The sequence below is a fragment of the Balaenoptera musculus genome, chromosome 11, assembly GCF_009873245.2.
Source record: "Balaenoptera musculus isolate JJ_BM4_2016_0621 chromosome 11, mBalMus1.pri.v3, whole genome shotgun sequence".
NCBI lineage: Eukaryota > Metazoa > Chordata > Mammalia > Artiodactyla > Balaenopteridae > Balaenoptera > Balaenoptera musculus.
Genome location: NC_045795.1, coordinates 5,993,308 through 5,999,943, shown reverse-complemented (window position 1 = coordinate 5,999,943; position 6,636 = coordinate 5,993,308).

Sequence of the window (6,636 nt, the reverse complement as noted above, 5' to 3'; positions counted from 1 at the left end):
ATCAGGAACAAGACAAGGTTGCCACTATCACCACTATTATTCAACATAGTTTTGGAAGTCTTAGCCACAGCAATCAGAGAAGAAAAAGAAATAACAGGAATCCAAATTGGAAAAGAAGTAAAGCTGTCACTGTTTGCAGATGACATGATACTATACATAGAGAATCCTAAAAATGTTACCAGAAAACTACTAGAGCTAATCAATGAATTTGGTAAAGTAGCAGGATACAAAATTAATGCACAGAAATCTCTTGCATTCCTATACACTAATGATGAAAAATCTGAAAGTGAAATTAAGAAAACACTCCCATTTACCATTGCAACAAAAAGAATAAAATACCTAGGAATAAACCTACCTAAGGAGAAAAAAGACTTGTATGCAGAAAATTATAAGACACTGATGAAAGAAATTAAAGATGATACTAATGGATGGAGAGATATACCATGTTCTTGGATTGGAAGAATCAATATTGTGAAAATGACTCTACTACCCAAAGCAATCTACAGATTCAATGCAATCCCTATCAAACTACCAATGGCATTTTTCACAGAACTAGAATAAAAAATTTCACCATTTGTATGGAAACACAAAAGACCCCGAATAGCCATAGCAATCTCGAGAAAGAAAAATGGAGCTGGAGGAATCAGGCTCCCAGACTTCAGACTCTACTACAAAGCTACAGTAATCAAGACAGTTTGGTACTGGCACAGAAACAGAAATATAGATCAATGGAACAGGATAGAAAGCCCAGAGATAAACCCACGCACATATGGTCACCTTATCTTTGATAAAGCAGGCAAGAATATACAATGGAGAAAAGACAGCCTCTTCAATAAGTGGTGCTGGGAAAACTGGACAGCTACATGTAAAAGAATGAAATTAGAACACTCCCTAACACCATACACAAAAATAAACTCAAAATGGACTAAAGACTTAAATGTAAGGCCAGACACTATACAACTCTTAGAGGAAAACATAGGCAGAACACTCTATGACATAAATCACAGCAAGATCCTTTTTGACCCACCTCCTAGAGTAATGGAAATAAAAACAAAAATAAACAAATGGGACCTAATGAAACTTAAAAGCTTTGCACAGCAAAGGAAACCATAAACAAGACGAAAAGACAACCCTCAGAGTGGGAGAAAATATTTGCAAACGAAGCAACTGACAAAGGATTAATCTCCAAAATATACAAGCAGCTCATGCAGCTCAATATCAAAAAAACAAACAACCCAATCCAAAAATGGGCAGAAGATATAGACATTTCTCCAAAGAAGATATACAGATTGCCAGCAAACATATGAAAGGATGCTCAACATCACTAATCGTTAGAGAAATGCAAATCAAAACTACAATGAGGTACCACCTCACACCGGTCAGAATGGCCATCATCAAAAAATCTACAAACAATAAATGCTGGAGAGGGTGTGGAGAAAAGGGAACCCTCTTGCACTGTTGGTGGGAATGTAAATTCATACAGCCACTATGAAGAACAGTATGGAGGTTCCTCAAAAAACTAAAAATAGAACTACCATACGACCCAGCAATCCCACTGCTGGGCATATACCCTGAGAAAACCATAATTCAAAAAGAGTCATGTACCACAATGTTCATTGTAGCTCTATTTACAATAGCGAGGACATGGAAGCAACCTAAGTGTACATCAACAGATGAATGGGTAAAGAAGATGTGGCACATATATACAGTGGAATATTACTCAGCCATAAAAGGAAACGAAATTGAGTTATTTGTAGTGAGGTGGATGGACCTAGAGTCTGTCATACAGAGTGAAGTAAGCAGAAAGAGAAAAACAAATACTGTATGCTAACACATATATATGGAATCTTAAAAAAAAAAAAAAGTTCTGAAGACCTAGGGGCAGGACAGGAATAAAGACGTAGATGTAGAGAATGGACTTGAGGACACGGGGAGGGGGAATGGGAAGCTGGGACGAAGTGAGAGAGTGTCATGGACATTTATACACTACCAAATGTAAAACAGGTAGCTAGTGGGAAGCAGCCGCATAGCACAGGGAGGTCAGCTCGGTGCTTTGTGTCCACCTAGAGGGATAGGATAGGGAGGGTGGGAGGGAGACGCAAGAGGGAGGAGATATGGGGATATATGTATGCATATTCATTTTGTTATACAGCAGAAACTAACACACCATTGTAAAGCAATTATATTCCAACAAAGATGTTTAAAAAAATTAAAATAAAATAAAAAATAAAGTGGACATTAGAATGTAGACTGTGCTCGATTTGAAAATACAACCCAAGGTGATCGGTTTTAATGGAAATTCTCCAAAGTCAATGTTCTTTACCCCAGCTGAATTTTGTCTATGGCTGCATATTCTGTACTCTGTATGTATTACTGTTCTGAGAGCCTGTCATTTCTTATCAGAATGAGAAAGGCTAAAGAGATAATATTTCAATAACATACTGGCCTGATCATAAAATAACTCAATGGAAATGTGTAACTGCCTCAGGCAGCCCGGCAGGGTACTCAGCAGTTAGATGATTTCTATTCTGGGTTTTTTTTTTATGGTTACATTTTCTGCTATATCAGACATCCCCTCAAGTCTTAGTTATGCTTTTATTCAAAAGGGAGAACCATAGTAAAAAGACCTACAAAACTTATTATGATATATTACTATAAGAAATAAAAGTAGCTGCCACAGTAGCATATTGATAAGGACAGGCCTGCCACATTCACTGACCTTTTTTCATCTCACCCACCAGGGCTGAAGCCTGAGTTTCTTGGTTGCTAGGCAACGGGGGGTCACAGTTTTCAGGTCTTAAATGCACAACCTAGTCAAAAAGCAGATGATGTGATCTTCAGAAGGAAAGCAGATGTTTGACAGGAGTAAGAATTTCAATAGGTACAGGGGTTTTTGAATTCGTTTTTATCGTGCTAAAGGCTGAAATGGAGAAACTTCAACTTGTCAAAAGATGCTGGGAACAGATTTTTAAGTCCTGGTGATGAGAATCTATTGCTGAAACAATATGAAGAGAGTCTAGTCAAGCTTCTCTTTGAGGAACACACTGACATATGGCTTAGGATTTTAGCTGCTGGTAGAACAATGATCAAACTCTCACTGCAAGCACACGGACACATACACAGGCATGTCAAAAACACAGGGTGATCTTGGGAGATGAATTTGGGGGCTGATTTGGGGATGAGGGTTTTTGTTTCTGGTTTCCTTGTTTTTAACATTTTTTCACAAACATGACCGCATCTGCCTTGCTTGAAGACAATGCTGCAGGCAGCACGACAGCCCCTAAAGGTCAGCAACAAGAAAGCTCATTCCCAAACCCTTTCTCTCCTGCCAAGTCAACACTTCCTTTAAACTTTAATAAAGGGCATTAGAGAGAACCGATTTCTCAAGCGGGAAGCAACACCCCAGCCCCATGTAATTGCATTTGACTATATATTCCATTGGTATGTATTAACTTTACCTATATTACCCTAATAACATTTCAACAATGGCAACTTTTTAAGGAAGAAATTCGGTAGATGTTAAGGGTCAAAAAATAAGAGAAGGATTTTGAATTTCCCATTTCAAAATCTGTTTGAATATCTTATTTGAAGATCGAGGCAAAGAGCAGCTATTTTTATTTTACTTTTTGTCAATACCCACTCTGTAAGTATCATAATTTTTTATGGAAGAGAAATGGTAGTTAATTCCTAAAGTTTTATTTTGCTCAATGTGATGTTCTGGGAGAGAGAAGAAGAAAAATGCATGTGTGTGTGTCTGTGTATTTGTGTGTCTGCATATGTGTGTGTGTGTCTGTGTCTATGTGTGTGTGTCTGCGTGTCTGTGTCTGTATGTGTGTGTGTATTGGGAGAAAAGCAACTAATTATAAACTATAGGTGAATAATTTGGAATCCAGAATTTTAAAAGACAGATATAAGGGTTTTCTGGTATCTTTTACGCTGGGCCATATCTAAGTTCCTGTAGATCCCACCTGATTTCATCCCTGGCTGCTAGGTAGACATCCTGGCTCATATAAATAGCAATGAGATAGCCAGAAGGCAGGTCACACTCCTGGAGACTGAGGCTGTCAGATAACTCTAATGATTTCTTTGGCCCTTCAGGGTGAAAAATTTACTTCATACTTTTTTGTCTAATATTTGCCATTTTCCTTTCCCTGAAGATAACTGTCATTTTTAGAAACATCTGCTGCCTTTTCCAAGTTGTCAGCACTGAAAGAACACAAAATGAAGCAGCTGGAAAAGATGTAGACGTCACCCCCACTGAGCCAGGATGCAGGTGTAGCCCCTAAGAGCAGCATGGGTGAGCGTCTCCTCAGCTATGGCTAAGTGCGCCCTCAGAGCTATTCTCCTCCGGGTTCTTGCTGATTTACAGATCCTGCTTTTTGTTAAGTCTTTGTCACCACTTCCAGAAACTCGCAGGTCAGGGGGCAGAAGTGGGAAAAATAAGCCTCTGCCAGAGCAGCCTCCTGCAATCAGAAAGACAATCTCCAGGTTGGTGTATTATGAGCCAATGTGGGTGGTGGACCAGAACCTGTCCAGAAACAGTTTGGCTGGACCACGGTCAGTACAGAACAGAAAGAGTTTAGAAACTTCCCATGCAACTGAATGGTGTAATTTTATGCCTGTTCAAGCTAATAAAAAAATATTCAAACTGCTGTTCTGTATGTCTTTTTCTATTGAACTTTTAAAATGTTATTATATTTTACAAAAATATGAATCCACAATGGATTGGGGATAAAACTGGTCCTTGAGAAGTACTGTCCTCAGCTGATGTCATTATACCCAACTTGCCATGGTCCTGGTCCTGATAAAACAGTCACAGATCCAAACTCTATGCAGAGCTGTTTACAGTAGGCGAGGCAGGAGCCCATCAAAGGTCCTAGTAAGACCCTTTTGCCCAAAATCTCTTTGCTTTTGTCTCAGTGCTTGCAATTTATTACTCTCAGCTAAGTACTCCTTCTCTGAGTAAGACGCCAATTGTTGCAAACACCTGTATGGAGTCACCCTTGAACTGATTTCTTCTGAGGGCAGAGGGCAGATTCTGAGCACCATTGCAAGATGAAAAAGCTTTTAAAAAATTGAGTTGAGAGTGAGGTTTAGTAGAGAATCCAAGAAGCTTGGTTCAAAAGGGGTCTTGATGCAACTGCGCCCCAGCATGGCTTTGACCTCCGTATCTCAGCTGCTTTCTGTGAGGGGCAACTCTCCGTGTCCCCCCTGACCCCCCAGGGAGTGACCCTGACATTCGTTAAAACTTTCTTACTCTGATCCAACTGACGGGAAGTTCCTTCAGGGGACTGCTGGGTGTGCCCCTCATCGGACTATTGGTTCTCAGACCCGTTCCGCACCTTCCCCTTCTCTGCTCCATCCCAGGGAAGGTGGTTCCCAGACTCCTTTGGCCCCCTCGTTTCTCCTTAGGTTTGTTCAGTGGGAGGCGCTGGCGGAAGACCAGACAACTTCTAGACGCTACTCTCAGGATGGGTTCTCCTCCCTCCGTTCAGCTCTCGGGACCACGGTCAACACCTCCCCGGGACGGCTCATCCTCACCCAGTCAACACAGCCTGGAGACGCCGCACGGCCAGCATTCCTAAGCCCACTCCAGGCACCAGAGAAAGAGGCAGGTGCGCAGCCCAAACGGGGAGCTCATGATATTTCTGAAGAGTTGAATGGACCACCGGAAGACATCCTACACGTGGGCGGGTCTGCGGCAGGCACGGCGGAGAGAGCGGGTCCCACTAAGACCGAGGAGCAGCCTGAGAGCGCAGAGCCCACGGTGAAAACCAGGCCCCCAGCAGGGACAGAACACGTGGCTTCTGGAGAGCCTCCCCACAGCCAAAGAGCCTGTCAGCAATAAAGAGCAAACGTTTTTCAAGAAAATTCTGAAAGTTTCAGGCAAGTAGTTAAGTTCTAATATATGACTTTTCCTTGAATTATTCCTAGAAAGATGCACTTCCTCCAACCTTGACTAAAAGCCGCATCTAATAGTTGGATTGCAACAGATGCATCTTTCAGGAACTGACCACTTGTCCCCAGGCCCTTCTAGTCAATGGAGCTAAAGTGAACTTTTTAATATGTTACCCAAGGGGGAAGACATGGATTCTCTCCTTCTTGCTCTACATTGAGGGGCATCTCTAGCAGCACCTGTATCTGGCCAGGGTTCCAGCTCTCACCAGGTGGTCCCACTGTGCTTCTAGAACCACCCAAAGAAGCCAGCTTCTGGAGCCCGATAACATCACCTTTCCCTGAGTCCCTCCAGCCCGTCCTCATGTTGCTAATCTCTGGGTCCCTCACTGTCCCGTCTGTACCCTCAACTCTTTTATCTCCTATGTGAGCCCCCCATATTAAATTCCCTCTATTTGAAATGCCCAAAGGGATCGTTATTCTCTTGGTCTGATAGCGGGGCTTGCTACTCTTATGGGTAAGAGACCTGGTCTGTACGGGCAACCATGCGATATCCAGGCATAGCTTGAGCAGAAAGTTCTCTGATGGAGACCATAGCGCACAGGGTACACACATCTCAGTTATGACCGCAAGCTTCTCGCTGGACCAGAAGCTCCCCGGGCATCAGAATCCCGTCTCGCTCATCCCTGTATCCCCAAGACCTACTACTGTGCCAACACATGATCGGTACACAATGAAGAT